This window comes from Schistocerca gregaria, chromosome 1, assembly GCF_023897955.1.
Source record: "Schistocerca gregaria isolate iqSchGreg1 chromosome 1, iqSchGreg1.2, whole genome shotgun sequence".
NCBI classification, from domain to species: domain Eukaryota; kingdom Metazoa; phylum Arthropoda; class Insecta; order Orthoptera; family Acrididae; genus Schistocerca; species Schistocerca gregaria.
The window spans coordinates 309,357,543-309,377,198 of NC_064920.1; positions in this window are offsets into that span (position 1 = coordinate 309,357,543).

Here is a 19,656-nt window from a genome sequence, read left to right on the forward strand (position 1 = left end):
ATATCATCCTGTCCCTTCTCCTTATCAGTGTTTTCCACAATTTCTTTCCTCTCCGATTCTGCGTAGAACCTCCTCATTCCTTATCTTATCAGTCCACCTAATTTTCAACATTCGTCTATAGCACCACATCTCAAATGCTTCGATTCTCTTCTGTTCAGGTTTTCCCAGAGTCCATGTTTCACTACCATACAATGCTGTACTCCAGACGTACATCCTCAGAAATTTCTTCCTCAAATTAAGGCCGGTGTTTGATATTAGTAGACTTCTCTTGGCGAGAAATGCCTTTTTTGCCATAGCGAGTCTGCTTTTGATGTCCTCCTTGCTCCGTCCGTCATTGGTTATTTTACTGCCTCGGTAGCAGAATTCCTTAACTTTATTGACTTCGTGACCATCAATCCTGATGTTAAGTTTCTCGCTGTTCTCACTTCTACTACTTCTCATTACCTTCGTTTTTCTCCGATTTACTCTCAAACCATACTGTGTACTCATTAGACTGTTCATTCCGTTCAGCAGATCATTTAATTCTTCTTCACTTTCACTCAGGATAGCTATGTCATCAGCGAATCGTATCATTGATATCCTTTCACCTTGTATTTTATTTCCACTCCTGAACCTTTCTTATATTTCCATCATTGCTTCCCCGATGTACAGATTGAAGAGTAGGGGCGAAAGGCTACAATCTTGTCTTACACCCTTCTTAATACGAGCACTTCGTTCTTGATCGTCCACTTTTATTATTCCCTCTTGGTTGTTGTACATATTGTATATGACCCTTCTCTTCCTATAGGTAACCTCTACTTTTTTCAGAATCTTGAACAGCTTGCACCAATTTATATTGTCGAACGCTTTTTCCAGGTCGACAAACCCTATGAACGTGTGTTGATTTTTCTTGAGCCTTGCTTCCATTATTAGCCGTAACGTTATGATTGCCTCTCTCGTGCCTTTACTTTTCCTAAAGCCAAACTGATCGTCACTTATCGCATTCTCAATTTTCTTTTCCATTCTTCTGTATATTATTCTTGTAAGCAGCTTCGATGCATGAGCTATTAAGCTGATTGTGCGATAATTTTCGCACTTGTCAGCTCTTGCCGTCTTCGGAATTGTGTGGATGATGCTTTTCCGAAAGTCAGATGTTATGTCGCCAGACTCATAAATTCTACACACCAACGTGAATAGTCGTTTTGTTGCCACTTCCCCTAAAGGTTTTAGACATTCTGATGGAATGTTATCTATCCCTTCTGCCTTATTTGACCGTAAGTCCTCTAAAGCTCTTTTAAATTCCGATTCTAATACTGGATCCCCTATCTCTTCTAAATCGACTCCTGTTTCTTCTTCTATCACATCAGACAAATCTTCACCCTCATAGAGGCTTTCAATGTATTCTTTCCACCTATCTGCTCTCTCCTCTGCATTTAACAGTGGAATCCCCGTTGCACTCTTAATGTTACAACCGTTGCTTTTAATGTCACCAAAGGTTGTTTTGACTTTCCTGTATGCTGAGTCTGTCCTTCCGACAATCATATCTTTTTCGATGTCTTCACATTTGTCCTGCAGCCATTTCGTCTTAGCTTCCCTGCACTTCCTATTTATTTCATTCCTCAGCAACTTGTATTTCTGTATTCCTGATTTTCCCGGAACATGTTTGTACTTCCTCCTTTCATCAATCAACTGACGTATTTCTTCTGTTACCCATGGTTTCTTCGCAGCTACCTTCTTTGTACCTATGTTTTCCTTCCCAACTTCTGTGATGGCCCTTTTTAGAGATGTCCATTCCTCTTCAACTGTGCTTCCTACTGCGCTATTCCTTATTGCTGTATCTATAGCGTTAGAGAACTTGGAACGTATCTCATCATTCCTTAGTACTTCCGTATCCCACTTCTTTGCGTATTGATTCATCTTGACTAATGTCTTGAACTTCAGCCTACTCTTCATCACTACTATATTGTGGTCTGAGTCTATATCTGCTCCTGGGTACGCCTTACAATCCAGTATCTGATTTCGGAATCTCTGTCTGACCATGATGTAATCTAATTGAAATCTTCCCGTATCTCCCGGCCTTTTCCAAGTATACCTCCTCCTCTTGTTATCCTTGAACAGGGTATTCGCTATTACTAGCTGAAACTTGTTACAGAACTCAATTAGTCTTTATCCTCTTTCATTCCTTGTCCCAAGCCCATATTCTCCTGTAACGTTTTCTTCTACTCCTACCCCTACAACTGCATTCCAGTCGCCCATGACTATTAGATTTTCGTCCCCCTTTACATACTGCATTACCCTTTCAATATCCTCATACACTTTCTCTGTCTGTTCCTCTTCAGTTTGTGACGTTGGCATGTATACCTGAACTATCGTTGTCGGTGTTGGTCTGCTGTCGATTCTGATTAGAACAACCTGGTCACTGAACTGTTGACAGTAACACACCTTTTGCCCTACCTTCCTATTCATAAGAAATCCTACACCTGTAATACCATTTTCTGCTGCTGTTGATATTACCCTATACTCATGTGACCAGAAATCCGTCTTCCTTCCACTTCACTTCACTGACCCCTGCTATATCTAGATTGAGCCTTTGCATTTCTCTTTTCATATTTTCTACTTTCCCTACCACGATGAAGCTTCTGACATTCCACGCCCCGTCTCGTAGAACGTTATCCTTCCGTTGATTATTCAATCTTTTTCTCATGGTAACCTCACCCTTGGCAATCCCCTCCCGGAGATCCGAATGGGGGACTATTCCGGTATCTTTCGCCAATGGAGAGATCATCATGACACATTTTCAATTACAGGCCACATGTCCTGTGGATACACGTTACGTGTCTTTATTGCAGTGGTTTCCATTGCCTTCTGCATCCTCATGTCGTTGATCATTGCTGATTCTTCCACCTTTAGGGGCAATTTCCCACCCCTAGTACAAGAGAGTGCCCTGAACCTCTATTCGCTTCTCTGCCCTCTTTGACAAGGCCGTTGGCAGAATGAGGCTGACTTCTTATGCCGGAAGTCTTCGGCCGCCAATGCCGACTGTTTATCAAAATTTAGTCAGTGGCGGGGATCGAACCCGGGGGGCCAAAAACGTTTTGATTATGAATCAAAGACGCTACCCCTAGACCACGGGTGATCCCTCCATTCAAGACGCTACCCCTAGACCACGGGTGATCCCTCCATTCACTTACTCTTCTTTTTTGCTGTGTTGCCTGAGTACCGCCTGCGACAAAGCCTTCTACCGTACAGTGATGCTCTGTGAGTTGTTGCAGCTCCTGCCTGCTAACGATCCTTCCTCTGGATATCAGGCGGACCTGTATCAACAGACACATGCAAGTTTGCTTTCATCTGAACCTCCAGAAGCCACCACTGTACAGCGTGGTGCCAGCCTTACCGTCAGGGATAAGCATAGTCGCACGTGGCGCTACTAACACTTCGCTTCAGCATGTCGTGTGCCCCGTCTGGCGAGTACTTAGGTCGCCGCCCAAACGTACTGTAGCAATTCACGCTCTGTACTTACGCCATCCTTTTCTACCAGCCCATCAACTGGAGTTCACCCCCAGCTCTCGTGGGCGCTCAAGACTTTACACCAGCTATACCTAGCAGCCCATCAATCAGTTTACACACCATCAAGCCGAATGAGGAGCAACTCACTGCAGCGTCCAAGAAACCTCATCCATTCTTGGGCACCCCACGCCCACTGCCAAATATAGCCTCAAGAGCTTCGTCTCTCCTCGAGCTCCCTGTGCTCACCAAGACCATAGCCTCAGACTTTCTCGGTGTAAGAACATTCCTGTGCTATCGTCAGTTACTCCCTTTCTCCCTGAATGAAGTAGTGCAGTCTCACACCCAAGAAGCTATGTTATTGTATTCTGCGTTTTAGACTTAACAAAATTACAGTTGTTCATAGCTACTTCAATCGTAGCATGTTGTTCCCCTCAGTCATAAACTCTACAGTGGTGTGCAATTACGGATTACATCGCAACAGCGAGCAGCGCCCATACTGCCAGATATTTTGTGCTTTCGTCTTTGCCCAGAGTAGCCTTTCATGCCCGTGCACCGCTTCGGACTGTTTCTGATACCTATATGTGCTCACAACGCTTTCTGTCGCTTTTCAGTGTGGCGCCACAATCCTCAGACGTCTTGGAGCAGCTCTCACTTTGCTTACAGTACCTACAATGAGACTCCAAGATTCTGTAAGAGAAGTTAAACCAATTGGACATTGTCCTCGTACAGGCATTGATGACATAGCTGCTACTACTTTAGGAATTCATTGAAGAATTGGAGTCATGGTCGGTCCTCTAATTGATTGGAAAAGTTCCTCATAGTCTCTGTAAACCAGGCTGTCATTTGACAATGAGCTTTTCTCTTAGTTCCCTTTGGGCTCTTACCTATTGTGCTCTCCAGTTCCAGAGCCTTGGTGCAGGTTTTGATACTCTGTCACACGTTTATTAATGAGACAAATTCCATGCCTATTATGACACTTTTTATGGTCCTGTAAACTCTATCATTTCCGGACATCTTCCTTGAAGGCAGATTTTCGTTTTCTTGCAAATACTTGCCATTCCGAGAAACCTCCCTAGACGCCCCACAACTCGTTCATTGTTCTGCCTACTTCCTCCCTTTTCTGAACTCCTGCTCACTCATCTCCGTCATCCTCGGCACCAACCCTCGGCTCCCTGACAGTCCCATACAGCAGCTAGCCATGGACATGCCCGCCACCGGCACCTCTGCCTTTGGCGCCTCCGCCACCAGCACCAATGCTTCCAGCCCCACTGCAGATGGCCGTAGCACCTCTGGCCCCACTGCAGCCGGCCCCGTCCCTTTGACACCTCCACTATGTGTTCAGCCACTCCTCATGTGCGCGCCCTTGACTGACCACCAGCTGGACTTGCCTCTTCCTCCGGTTACGTACTCCTCGAAATTTTGATGCAAACCTGGGCCCCTGTCGTCACATTCAGTGGCCGGTTTCACCTTCCACAACAACGACATCGCACCTCTGTCACTGTCTTCAACAGCCAGTTCGACCTTTCCAGGAGTTCGCACTGTACCTCTCTCTTTTTTAAGCTGAGTCTTCCCAGTTCGCGTACGAGTCAGACCCCCCTGTTCACAACCACCGATAATCCCTGGCTTCAGTTCTCTGCCTTCATGAGCATTCATCCCAGGAAGTGCTACCCCTTACGTTTTCTTACGGGGTAAGGGATGCTGCATCCCCTGGCTACCGCCTGAAATGCAACTATCAACCGTACTGTCATGTACTGTGGTCTGCGACAGTTACGGTCTACAACGAATCTTCTTCAGGAGATCAGACTAATACTTTCTGTTTCAACAGACACATGCCTGGTTGTTTTCAACTGAACCATCAGAAGCCGCCACGGTACAATGTGGCGCCAACCTCACCGCCAGAGGCATGAGCATAGCCGTAAATGGCGCCGCCCTTATGGTACCACCTGGCCTCCACAGGCCCTGTGCCTCAAGCGGTATTCTTCCGTAGTGCGACTATTTAGATTGTAGTGCGGGCTCACTGCAGCACGCTCCGGGATTACACCACCCAGCAGCCCATCAATCAGAGTCCATGCTCATCTCTCGTGTGAACTCCAGAATTTACGCCGGCAGCACCTAGAAGCCACTAAGCAGGATACATCGCCCAGTCGAACGGAAGCATCTCACCGCACGGTCCAAGTAACCTCTTCCAGCCTCAAGCAACCTGCTCTTACCGCCTAGCACAACCTCATGGGTTTCGACCATCCTCGAGCACCCTATGCTCCTATGACTACAGTCTCAATTACTTCGTTTGTGTAAGAACATTTCAATGCAATCGTCCGTGATTGACTTTCTGCCTTGCAGTAAGTAGCGCCGAGTCATATCCCAAGAAATTATGTTATTCCAGTCTTTTTATTAAATAATTAAACAACTGTTACGGTCGCCACGAACACTACATTTTCCTCGGATGAAGATCCATTTGCGTGTCAGACATTTCCAGAATGACGATGAAGTGATTTCAGAGGTGGAATGTTTGCTAAAAGCCCAAAATGTAGACAACTGAGGGGTCAGCTAAGTTATCGGTCGTTGGAAAAATGTGTCGCACTGAAGGGTGAATATGAAGAGAAAAATTGACACTAACGCCAGATTTCATGGTCGCTCCTTGATTGTTTTGAACTGATTTATGACCACGCTTCGTCTTTCGTTTTTTGTTCAATGTTATTATAATTACGTAGAATTTAGTACTAGACTGATATTAGCGACATTCTGCACCAGCTCAAGCAAGCCACATTAGTGCCAACACATTCAATAACCGGAGGGTACAGAGTAGATGAAATGTAATGATTTAGGTTAGAGTGCACGACACAGATTGGCACTGGCTCAAGTCTTTCCGAGACATGCATGTAACAATGAAATTGTGTGTATTGGAAACAGAGTAGTACTGTACAGAGTTTAGTTTCTTAGCTTTAGTTTTATTTTATTGCACTCCTTTGTAACGTTAAACTAGTTGCTTCGCTTCGACCACAATTTTTTTTTCTCGGTGGCATCCTTATGTAGACTTTTCTCGTTGTTCAGACCGCTTCAAAGCTGAATTAAAATTCGTGCTTTCAAAAATAGTCACCATCTTCTTCGTTAGGAGATAACTGTCTTCCAGTCCGTCACTTTATGGTGGCACCCAGACTTGTCATTGGCCGGTAACACCACTTTGTGTTCTATCGGCTACGTGAATGTGATGAAGAATAAGCAGTACAGACCATACGCAGCGCTGCAATGAACGCGGGTGGCATTTCAAGTACATAAATTTTGAAAAATCAGCGCTAGCGAATACACAGCCCTACACAGGGGCGCAAAATTGACTTACAGAATAAAATGATCATCTCTTGCGTGTCAGCTTGCTGTGACTCTGTAATATTTACGAATAACTTAAGTTGGAAAGACCACATAGATAATGTTGTGGGTAAAGCAAATGAGAGACTACAATTTATTGACAAAACACTGAGAAAATGCAACAGGCCTACGAAAGAGACTGCCTATACTAAGCTTGTACATCTTCGTCTGGAATAATACTGTGCAGCGTGGGATCCGCATCAGATACGATCGACAGAGGACATAGAAAAATTTCAAAGGAAGGCAACTCGTTTTGTACTATCGTGAAATAAGGGAGAGTTCGCCATGTATATGATACGTGAATTGGTATGGCAACCATTGAAACGAACATAGAGAATCGTAAAAGAAATAACACCAAAAAGACGTAATTTTTAAGGGGATTGGTGACGCTGGATGTGGTCTTCTTCCCCTTTCCTCCCTTCAATCGCCACCTGCTGAGAGAGCGGGGGAAGTAGGGGATGGGGCCTTCATTACCGATTTCCCGCATTTGTGCATGCAAAACTCGCCGTCCAGATTTCACTCCGCCAACGTAAGTTAGAACACCAAGCGACGTTACCCGAACGATAACAAGCTTGAATGTCAATATAATGCAGGCAGATTTTATTTCCGGCAAGTAGTCATGTCCTGACTTATAACGATGGTTATCACCAAAAGCTTGAAATTTAACTCACGTTTGAAGTGGTCTGTACACCTAGAGGATTTCATATGTATTGTTTCGCCGCAAACAACTGTAAGATTGTATTGTGATCAATAATGGGTTGGAATATTATGAAATCAGTGTGTTAAATGACCTGTAGTAGGGATTCAAGAAGACAGGGCTTTCTGCATTTTCAATAAAGCGACAAAAATAAATGTCTATGAGCCGTGTTGCGGCTCGCATTGGAGCAGTTGGTAGGTTGGCATCCTGCAATAGGGATACTGGCGTCTCGTTTTCTTCCTGTGTTTACTGGCGCCACTATGTTTGCTAGCATTGTCTGTCCACGAGTGGCAGAAAGCAGTGGTTATCGATATCTAGTACTGTGGTTCTATCTTTGGAAGGACGTTAAGTGTTTTCCTGGTCGGAGTGTGTCAGGTAGTCCAGTTGGGATGGAGCAGCAGTGAGGTCTGGCTGTGCAAGGACATGCCGGGACCGCTGGCGTCATGCAGGTACTGCCAGATCGAGGGGCTGCAGTTGCGAGGGCCACAACCTTGTTGTCCACGGGACCCGAGACGTTTGAGTTGAGTGAACATGAACCCAGTAGCGAAACCTCCACTATTTTGAGATCACACTGTTTGTTCGTGCATTGTTGCTCGCAGGGTTTCTGAGATTAAGAGCAACAAGTAGAGTGTTTGGACTTGGCGAGATTAGTTACCCATCGTCCGCTCCTTATTGTTAATCACCGAATTCCTTGTCTTTATTGGTGAAGTTTAACCAGCGGTATTTTTCTGTCTAGTGGCCGCTAATGCCCCAGTTACCTGCCCTGGAGGTTAGCGTATTTTCGCAGAGCGTACCTTTCCTCGCCTTGCTGCTGCTGTCCGGTATGGCATATAGTTCGACAGCCTCCTTGATTGTGTTTCGGATATGTTGTTTCTTTTGGACTACTTTGGTCGTAGTGGTTTCTTCGGTTTCTGGATGTTCTAAACGCCGGATTCTGAAGATGCAGTACTGTCCACTGGTTTCGCCTTGCCTGACTTATTCCATCGTTGTATAGGTTATCAGAAGTTAGGTAGATTTTGCAAGAGTGTTGGTCTGTGTTTAAACTGTCACTAGTTTGAGCTGCTATCCGGTTAAGTGAATACAACTCTTGGCTGCATGTCTCGTCGGTTACGAAGTTGAGCGACTTTCCCAGGCCGATCCTTGGAGCACTGGTTGAGGCCCACTTCCCTCTTGGTACGATCAGATTGTCATGATCGCTTTTTTTTTTAGTTTTTTAATTTCGATTTATTACTGTTGGGGCCTTCAGCCAGCAAATTGTTCTTGAGTTATTACTATTGAATCCTTTGGCCGACAAATAATTAATATTTCTGGTCAATAAGGCCTTCAGCCGTGATTGCAATTTGGCTAAAGAATTATTAATTACATATTGTCTCTTAACAGTGAAATTTTGATGCGTTTTTTAAAATATTTTAGTACCTCTTGGTGAAGTTTAACTGTTTTAAGAATTTGCTATCTGGGCCTTCAGCCGTTAAGTTGTTTGAGTTATTACTATTGGGGCCTTCAGGCGACAAATAATTTTAATTTCTAGTCAATAAGGCCTTCAGCCGTGAGTAGAACTTGCTTAAGAATTTTTTATTAGACATTGTGTCTTAATAGTCAAATTTGATAATTGGTCCTCATTGTCAACCTCATTTGCAATTGGTTCCAAATAAGGTGTACGTGATTTTTTTAAAAACTGAGAAACCAATGGTAACTGAGTAAGCCCCCGTCCACACCGAATCCTGCCTTTCCCTAAGTCCCATGTTTCAGTCTAAGCAACAAAAAGTGTACAGACAGAGGCGACCGAAGGCTGAACAGTGTCCATGTTAGGACAAAAGTATTTATAATTGTTCACTAAAAACGGGGGTGTGAGTAAGAAACTGATCATACACTACTTTGAAATTGAAGTATTTATTGATTACTAAATGACATTTTGAGGTTATGTGTATCTCACTGTCCCATTTCTGTAATGATTCCGACGGCTCGTGGATGCATTTAAAACAGCTCTTTTTTATGCACCCAGCGTTCTCTTTAGAGCGGTCTTACTGCTGTGTGTCCATTGCGTAGTTTCTTGTCACACTGCACACTGTACACGAGTTAGGATTCGCAATGGGCAATCACACATTAAAATCTAGTGAATACTGTGTCGCTATCTGGTCATTTGATAGATAGTTGTTGCAATGTAAAGATAACTTTCGTTTCGAATATCACTTATTTAAAATTTAGTTACGCCAAAAATTGAAAAAAAAAATCGATGTTGACTGTTCGACTTCACCGCTGATCAGTCAGTGCGTCTGATTGTCATGCGGAGGAACTGGATCTGAATTCCGGTCCTGCCAGAGATTCTTACTTGGTGGCAGGGCTGTAACCGGTTGCACTCATTCTCATGGTTCCATATGAGCAGCTAATTAGGCCAACGATCATCGAGGCGTCCTTTGTGGCCGACGGTGCAGCTACTTTCTTTTACATTATTAATTACTAACACGCAAAACACTCCTGTATTTCGTCTTGAGTTTTTATCTGCGATCCAGGTTACCATTATTCCCTTGTGATAGATCGTTTGCAGCAGAGAATAACAAAGTAATTGGAGTATGAGTCACATTTCAAATCAAGTGGTATCAATTACATCCTTGGAAGAAATCATTTAGGAGATAGTAACTAAGATTAAGCCTGTCGAAAAGCGTCGACCTATCCTGTATTTCTAAGTTAAGGAAAGAAAAGCGGAATGAAACTGTAAAGTGAAAGTTATTCAAGTTAACATAACTATGCATGTACAGAACGACCACCGAGTAACAGAGCCTCGCGGGGTAGCCGTGCAGTCTCGAGCGTCTTGTCACGGTTCGCTCAGCTCCTCCCGTCGGAGGTTCGAGTCCTTCCTCGGGCATGGGTGTATGTGTTGTCCTTAGTGTACGTTCATTTAAGTTAGATTAAGTAGTGGGGAAGCCTAGGGACTGATGACCTCGGCACTTTGGTCCTTACCACAAATTTCCAATTTCCGAGTTACAGATCACCAATGTATAGCAAAATATTCCTGATGGGACACTACATCACATGAAAGTTACCACTCTAAACACACGCGATGCGTTTGCCAATACTGATAATGTACATACATCACATGGTGACATGTCCATTATGAGAGTGTTTGCTCACGATACCATCATCCACCTGGAACTAATAAGGACAGTGACAAGTGAAATGGTTTCTCTTGTCTGCAGCAGGTGCTCCGCTGCAGGCGTAATTGGTTGTACCACGTAAAAGCGGGTACAAGGCGGACAAAAGCTGAAATGAATTTGACGAGAGCGGTGCGCTGTTAGCCGCTCGTTTTGCATTTAGCGAATGGCGCTAATTTTGTGGCGCGCGTAAATGCCAGAGAGCATGGTGGTGTTGTGATACGAGGTAACAGGCGCTACCCCGCCCCGCCAGTTACAGCTGTCTGCCGTCATATCAGCTGACGTGAAAAGGACATCCTCGTTACTGATTTCAAAGTCATATTCTAACTGTTTGCCTCTATTCCGTGAATTTGTTACCCGTCTTAACGACTTTGTATGCGCAGCTTCTAACGTTATGGTCTCATCATCCTTTGACGTTGAAAAACAAAAAGCAGTTTAGTCTTTCATATTACGTCAGCTATCCATCAGCCTCTGTGGCTTTTCCCTCACCGTGTTAATTTCTGTACGTAGAAATTCAAGTTTCTCTCACAATTTCGATTGCAGTGATATTATCCATGTGCTCATTTGCGCAGCCCACATGCCTTCATAGTTTGCTTCTCCCCCTCCTCCTCGTCCTCTTATTGTCCAAACTCTATTACGACGACGACGACTACTACTACCACCATTACTACTATAATTCCCTCTTCGGGACATTCTGGCGGCAGGATTTGACTTATAATTGGTTTAAATTCCCGATCCTCCGACGTCCATCTTTAGCAACAGGAACACGAAAATTCTCAGTAAACGCGTACAAATAATGGTTAAAAGGCCTCTGAGCACTATGGGACTTAACATCTTTGGTCACAAGTCCCCTGGAACTTAGAACTACTGACACCTAACTAACATAAGGACATCACAGACATCCATGCCCGAGGCAGGATTGGAACCTGTGACCGTGGCGGTCACGCGGTTCCAGAATGTAGCGCCCAGAACTACTCGGTCACTCCGGCCGGCTCTTGTGATTAATTACAAGTACCAACTCTGTGGTTTTTTCCCTCACTTGTACCATTAAACTTTTTTTCTTGCCAAATTTCACTAATAGAAGTCAATGGGCAGTACCCCGTAAGGTTTAATGAGCGAATATTCGAGGGTTAAAATATGACATAAATGATCGTATCTTGTGACTGCATTGACTTAGAAGCTTAATTTTTTTACAACGCCAAGGCACCATAGTCCTTACTTAGTATGTGACATACATTTCAACTTGATACATCTATACGTTCTTTAGAAAAAGTATTCTTAACTGATGTACAGACAGACTGACAAAAAGGAGAAAAAAATTATTTTTTTTCTTATGGTGCAACTATTGACAACTTTCGTATTTTTTTCCCTTTGTTACACTGCGAAACCTTGCTTCTTGACAAATTTCTTGATTGTAGGCCAAAGAGAAGTGCGCTATAGGTTTTGATGAGTGAGTTTGCGACTGTCTAAGTATATGATACAAAGGGCGCTATCTTTTGATTGTATTGCCTTAGAAACTTCAATATTTTACACCGCCAGTGGATCAACCTCCGTATATGACATAAATTTTTGCTTGAAGAGTTCACTCAACATAAGAATCAGAATTTTAAAGAGCAAAGGAAGACTTAAAATTAAATAAAGCAGAACCGGTAGATATTCTTCAATCAGAATTTCTAAAATCATTGGGGGAAGTGCCAACAACAGACTATTCACATTGGTATGTAGATTGTATGAGTCTGCCGATATACCATGCGGCCGTCGGAAAAACATCGTCCACACTATTTCGAAGATTGCAGAGGCTGACAAGTGCGAGAATTATCGAACAATCAGCTTAACAGATCATGCATCCAAGTAACTAACAAGGATAATATACAGAAAAATGGAAAGGAAACTTGATGATGTGTTAAATGACAATCAGTATTGCTGTAGGATAGGCAAAGATGCCAGAGAGGCAATTCGGACTTCGTGGTTGATAATGGATCACGACTGAAGAAAAAATCAAGACACATTCATAAGATCTGTAGACCGGGAAAAATCTGTAGACTGAAGAGCCAAAGACACTCGTCTACTGGCCTAATAGCGTGTAGGGCCCCCGCAAGCATGCAGACGTGCCTCAGCACGGCGTGGTATGGACTCTATTCATGTCTGAAGTAGTGTTATAGGAAATAGATACCATGAACCCTGCAAGGCTGTCCATAAATCGGTAAAAGTACGAAGAGGTTGAGATGTCTTCTGAACAGCACGTTGCAAGGCGTTCCAGATATTCTCAATAACGTTCATGTCTGGGGAAGCGTTTAAACTCAGAAAAGTATTTCTGGGGCTACTCTGTAGCAATTCTGGGCGCGTGGGATGTCTCATTATGCTGTTGGAATTGCCAAAGTCCTTCCGAAAGCACATTGAAAATGAAAGGATGCAGGTGATCAGACAGGATGCTTACGTACGTCAGGGTCGTATTTAGATGTGTCAAGTTTCAATGTCACTCCAACTGCACACGCCTCACACCATTACAGATCCTCCACCAGATTTAACAGTCCCCTGTTGATATGCTGGGTCCATGGATTCATGAGGTTGTCTCCACCAGTTTCAACAACCTCCTGCTGATATGCAGGGTCCCTGGATTCATGAGATTATCTCCATACCTGTACACGCCCATCCACTCGATACAATTTGAAACGAGTCTCGTCCGACCAGGCAACATGTTTTCAGGCATCAACAGTCCAATGTCGGTTTTGAGGGGCCCAAGCGAGGCGCAAAGCTTTGTGTCTTGCAGTCATCAGGGGTACACGAGTGGACCTTCGGCTCCGAAAGTCCATATTAATGATATTTCGTTGAATGGGTCACACACTGACACTTGATAGCAGAGCATTGAAATCTGCAGCAATTTGAGGAAGGGTTCCACTTCTGTCACGCTGAAGTCGTCTGAAGTCGTCTGTAGTCGTCGTTCGTCCCGTTCTAGGATTGATCGGGATAACAGTGAGGTTTTGGGCGCCTTGTCACGGTTCGCGCGACTCCCCCCCGTCTAAGGTTCGAGTCTTCCCTCGGGCATGGGTGTTTGTGGGTTGTCCTTAGCGTAAGTTAGTTTAATTTGGATTAAGTAGTACGTAAGTCTAGGTACTGATGACCACAGTAGTTTGGTCCCATAGGAACTTACCAAAAATTTCAAAATGTTTGCCGTTCGTGCGTGATGTTTTTCCGGCTGCAGCGATATCAGAGATTTGATGTTTTACCAGATTCCCGATATTCACGGCACACTCGTGACATGGTCCTACTTCCTCTCTACCTATGAGTTGCTGTGTCTCTTCGCTCGTGCGCCGACTATAACAACATTTTAAAATCACTTAAATCCTGATAATCTGCCATTGTAGCAGCTGTAACCGACCAAACAACTGCGCCAGTCACTTGTTGTATTATATAGGAATTGCCGACCGCAACGCCGTCTTCTGCCTGTTTACATATATCTGTATATGAATACACATGCCTATACCAGTTTCTTTGGCGCTTCATTGTACAGTCTTACAAGAACCAAGAAGGGAAAATAAAGACTTGAAGACCAATAACGAACTGCTCAGTTTAAAAAGAGTGGGAGACAGGAATGTAGTCTTTCCTCTTTAGATTGAATCTATGCATAGATAAGGAATGACGGAACTAATAGAACAGTTCAAGAGCGAAATTAAAATTCAAAGGGAAAGAATGAGTGGTAACATTCGCTGATGACATTGATATCCGAAAGTGAAGAGTGATTACAGGATCCGTTGAATAGAATGAAGTCTAATCAATGCAGAATATGGATTGAGAGTGAATCGAAGAAAGACAAAAGCAATGTGAAATAATAGGAATGTGAACAGGGAGAAATTTAACATCAGACTAGCACTGGCAAAAAAGGTATTCCTGGCCAGGAGAAGTCTACTATTATTAAACTTAGGCCCTAATTTGAGGAAGCAGTTTCTGAGACTGTATGGTAGTGGAACATGGAACGTGGGAAAACCAGTAGAGAATCGAAGGATTTTAAATTTGCTGCTACAGAAAAATGTTCAAAATTAGGTGTATTGATAGGATAAGGAATGACGAGGTTCTCCGCAGAATCGGTTAGGAAAGGAATTCATGGAAAACACTGACTAGAAGAAGGGATAGGATGGTAGGAAAATGTGTGTGTGAAATTTTATGGGACTTAATCACTAAGGTCATCAGTCCCTAAGCTAACACACTACATAAGCTAAATTATCCTAAGGACAAACACACACACCCATGCCCGAGGGAGGACTCGAACCACCGCCAGGATCAGCCGCACAGTCCATGACTGCAGCGCCCTAGACCGCTCGGCTAATCCCGCGCGGCTAGGATGGTAGGAAATCTGTTAAGACATCACGGAATAACTTCCATGGTAATTGAGGGAGCTGTAGATGGCAAAAACTGAAAAGGAAGCCAGAGATTGGAATACACTCAGCGAATAATTGAGGACATAGCTTACTGGTGCTAATATGAGATGCAGAGAATGGCACAAGAGAGGAGTTGATGGCGGGTGCCATCAAACTAGTCTGAAGACCGTTGACTCAAGAATAGTTTTTTTCCTGTGATGTAATTGCAAATCAACATTTTACGGATTTTTTTCTATTATTTGTATTTAGTGATTCTAGGTCAAAGGGACGTACCGTATAGGTTTTGACGAATGAGTTTACGAGTGTCAAAATATATGATACAAGAACTGTATCTTTTGATTTGATTGGCTTAGAATGTTTAACATTTTCAGTCGCCAAGAGAACGTAGACGTTAGTATGTGGCGTATATTTCAACGCTATACGTCCGCCAGCTCCTAAGAAAAGGAGTTTTCAACTGTCGGACACACAGACAGGCTGACAACGAAGTAAACCTTTAATGTTTCCGGCCTCACTGATTGAGGTACGAAAAATCCTAAAAGTGAATGCTAGACTTCTACAAGAGATAGTACCTATTTGTCAAAACTAGAAAAAATTTTCTATAAATCTATATCTGGATAAAAAGATCTTATATCTGTCTGTTGAAATAAGAGGAGGTGCTGAGTGTTGTTACCAATGATTCTTATATGTTCCTCAGCACTTCTTCTAAAAGCCTCGTACTTGGACGTGCATAGAACACACACTTTGGTAACTTATGCCTGTTGGCGATAGGTATGGAATACACCATTTAAAATATTCATGTAGTCGTGTATCTACCAAGATACTGGACCTCCTTGAGCAGACTATGGAGTAGGGGAAGGAGGGGGGAGAGGGAATAGGTGATTGAATTGTGCTATCGATCGTACCGGATGCCTAGAAGCGAAACGGACGGCTTGAAGACGGTTGGGTACTATACGAGTCTGCACAACCATTCACGCTGCACCAAAAGTGCAGCGTGCAGTTCTGTCGTATCCTCCTTGGAGCAGCTATGAGCGTAAGGTGTAGGCTGCTGTTATCAGGTGGCGATGGTGACCGCGAGCGACCACTAAGAGGCAGAACTGCGATTTTTTGTGTTCCACGACAGCGGTTGAGCGTTAGAGCGATGCCGTTGTGGTGTACGCCAATTCAGCAGGCTACTTCTCGTGATCGGAGTCCTTGCCGTAAAGTGAGAGCGCACATGGTCTAACATTATTTTATTTATGTAAGTCTGCAGGCTTTTGTGGCCGTTGTCATGAAGTTAAAATCTTCTGGGTTATTAGGCCGCGTCATATTTCTACTAAAATGATCGACGTTTCAACCCCTCTGCTGGAATCTTCCTCAGGATCTTCTGGTGTTCACTACTGCTAGAACACTGTTAGAGACGAGTGTCGCATCCTCGTTCGTGCTGGAAAAGTCATAGTATTGGTTAAAATTCATATGGCTACCATTGGTGGGCCATAGTCGTGGGCTAATATTCCCGCTCTGAAGGGGCGTTTTGGCTAATCTCCTGTGGATACCATTGGCGGCCCATCGTCATTGGATAGAAAGGCAGTATACCACACTTAGACTGGAGAAGGGTTATTGGTTGAAACGCCTGCTACTGCTATTGGTTGGTCGTCATCATTGGCTAGATTCGAAACGGACAGAGCAAGAGAGGGGGAATGTTTGCCCAAAATATTATTGTACGCCGAGGTGACTTGCTGCGCGTTTTTTATGTCTCTCGCACACCGCGGCCGTGTATTCACTTCCTCGATGGCGGGGAGCCACGATGCCGGAAGCCTATAGCCGTCCTCTCTATTGAAATTACATGCATTCTTGGAAATTTCAACCACTTCTGGGACATTCCTTCTATGAATGTTTCTTTCCTTAGCCAGTACACGTACGTTGTTAAAATCGATGTTAGAGCCACAGTTCTCATGATGTTCCGCTACTGCCGATTTTGCTCTTTGTTTTAGCTGCATGTGCCGTTCGTGTTCCTTAATGCGTTCCTTAACATTTATTCCAGTTTCGTCTGTATACGCGTTGCCGCAGCCACATGTCACTTGATAGGCGCCTGCATTGTGGAGGCAATCAGGTGCATCCGTTTTCCGTCGGAAAAAATCTTTTATTTTGTTTTGACTAAAGGAAAATATCTGAATACCGTTATTCGTTAGAATTCTACTTAAGCGGTCAGTGACCCTAGAAACGAACGGTAACCTAACGGAGTGAGAAGGCGGTTCCTCGTCGTTCTTATTAGTGTTATAAACATTCAGCCTAAAAGCCCTGTCGATTGAATAACTATCATACCAATTTGCCTTCAATGTCTTCTTTAAAAGATTCAACTCCGATACCAAGTTGTCATCGCTTATAGGGAAGGCACGTGAAGACAGTGTGTTGAGTACTGTTTGAATCTGGGCTGGGTGGTGGTGTGAAGTGGCATCTAAATACCTGTTTGTGTTAGTCGGCTTTCTGTACACTCTATGGCCTAGAGTGTTATCAGGTCTTCTGTATACCAACACATCCAGGAACGGGAGACCGACGTCACTTTCAACGTCCAAGGTAAATTTCGGTTTGGGGTGAAATTCATTTAAGAAATTATGGAACGCATGACGTTCCTCTTCGCTGTGTGGCCATATCTTCCACATAACGGAGCCAGCAAGTAGACTTCAAAGGAGCACTACTTAATGCCTGTTGCTCAAAATGTCCCATAAAAACGTCAGCCGCAAGTGGCGAAATGGGTGAGCCCATAGCAAGGCCGTCACCCTGTTCATAGAATTCATAATTGTATTTAAAACAGCTCGAACGAAGACATAATTCAATTAAGTCGCAAACATCTGGAGCAACATTCTCCATCAAGGTCTCCATTGTATCTGATGCTAGGTCAGTAAGTAACAATGTCACATCGAAGCTAACAAGAATGTCACCTGCAGATGTCTTCAGTGTACATATAATTTCTAAAAAAAAATTTTCGAAACCTTTAGAAAAGTATTTGTTTTACCACCAACTAGATGTCACATGATTATATTCCACGTAGTGCCAAGAATTGCGCTGTAGGAATTGCCTTATCATTGGCGACAATCAGTTCTTCCGTCGGGACAGGTTCTACCAGTTCCCTGCAGTTGAGTAAGTGCTGCCGCGCGGGAATAGCCGAGCGGTCTATGGCGCTGCAGTCATGGACTGTGCAGCTGGTCCCGGGGAGATTAGAGTCCTCTCTCGGGCATGGGTATGTGTGTTGGTCCTTAGAATAATTTAGGTTAAGTAGTGTGTAAGCTTAGGGACTGATGACCTTAGGAGTTAAGTCCCATAAGATTTGACACACATTTGCACATTTGAATTTGAGTAGGTGCTGGTCGCCTTGAGGTTCACCACACTCACACAGCTCGTCCTCTGAGATGTATCCCCATTTCTTCACGTTTACCTTACACCGACGTATTCCAGTTCTCAGTCTATTGCGGACCTTCCGTATCTAGGATGAGAGGTGGTGACCTGTAGCGAGTTCTTCTTTGGGATGATCCAAATATTCCTCTGATACTGAAATACGTCTCTAAGCCGGTCATCACGAATCACAGGAGCTGGCCGACAGGTCAAGCACCGGCACCTCAATATTCCTGGAACGCCGGCTTAAAAAAGTGCTTGGCGGGGGTTGGGGATGGGGGTGGGGGGGCGGTGTGGGGGGTTGGTATGGTGACATCAGCTTCTCTGCAAGACAAGAGATAAAAGTTGAATCGCTGGTTTTCCAGAGAGTATCGACTGAGAGTTTTGTTAGATGTTCTTTGTATCGCCTTATTTTAGATGACTTACAGTGTGTACAATAAAAACAACATACTTTGTAATCGTCCTGTCCCCAGTTTTCATATGGGAATTATTCGTTGTGAACCAAAATAACCACAGTTTTGTAAGTGGTGTGGGGATGGGGGGGGGGGGGGGGGGAGCATATTTGATTAGCCACCAGAATGTCCTCGATCCCGGGTGCGAATCCTGCCAACCCTTCTTTAATAATTAGCATTGGCGGCCTTGTCAAAGAGGGCGGATGAGCAGACAGACGTTCGTGCATTTTCTTGTCCTCTGAGTGGGAATCAGCAATGATCAACGACATGAATATGCAGAGGGCAATAAAAACCACTGAGTTAAGACACATAACATGTATCAGCAAGAAATATGGCCTGTAGTTGAAGAAGTATTGTGATGATCTCTCCATTGGCAAAATATTCCGGAATAGTCCCCCATTTGGATCTCCGGGAGGTGACTGCCAAGGGGGTGGTAACCATGAGAAAAAGATTGAATAACCAACTAAAGAATAACTTTCTACGAGTCGGAACATTGAATGTTAGAAGCTTGAACGTGGTAAGAAAGCCACAAAATCGGAAAATGGAAATGTAAAGGCTCAATCTAGATGTAATAGGGGTCAGTGAATTGAAATGGAAAGCAGACAAGGATTTCTGGTCAGACGAGTACAGGGTAATATCAACAGTAGCAGAAAATGGTATAACGGAAGCAGTATTCGTTACAAATAGGATGGTAGGCCAGAGAGTGTGTTACTGTGAACAGCTCAGTGATAAGGTCGTTCTTATCAGAATAGACAGCAAACCAA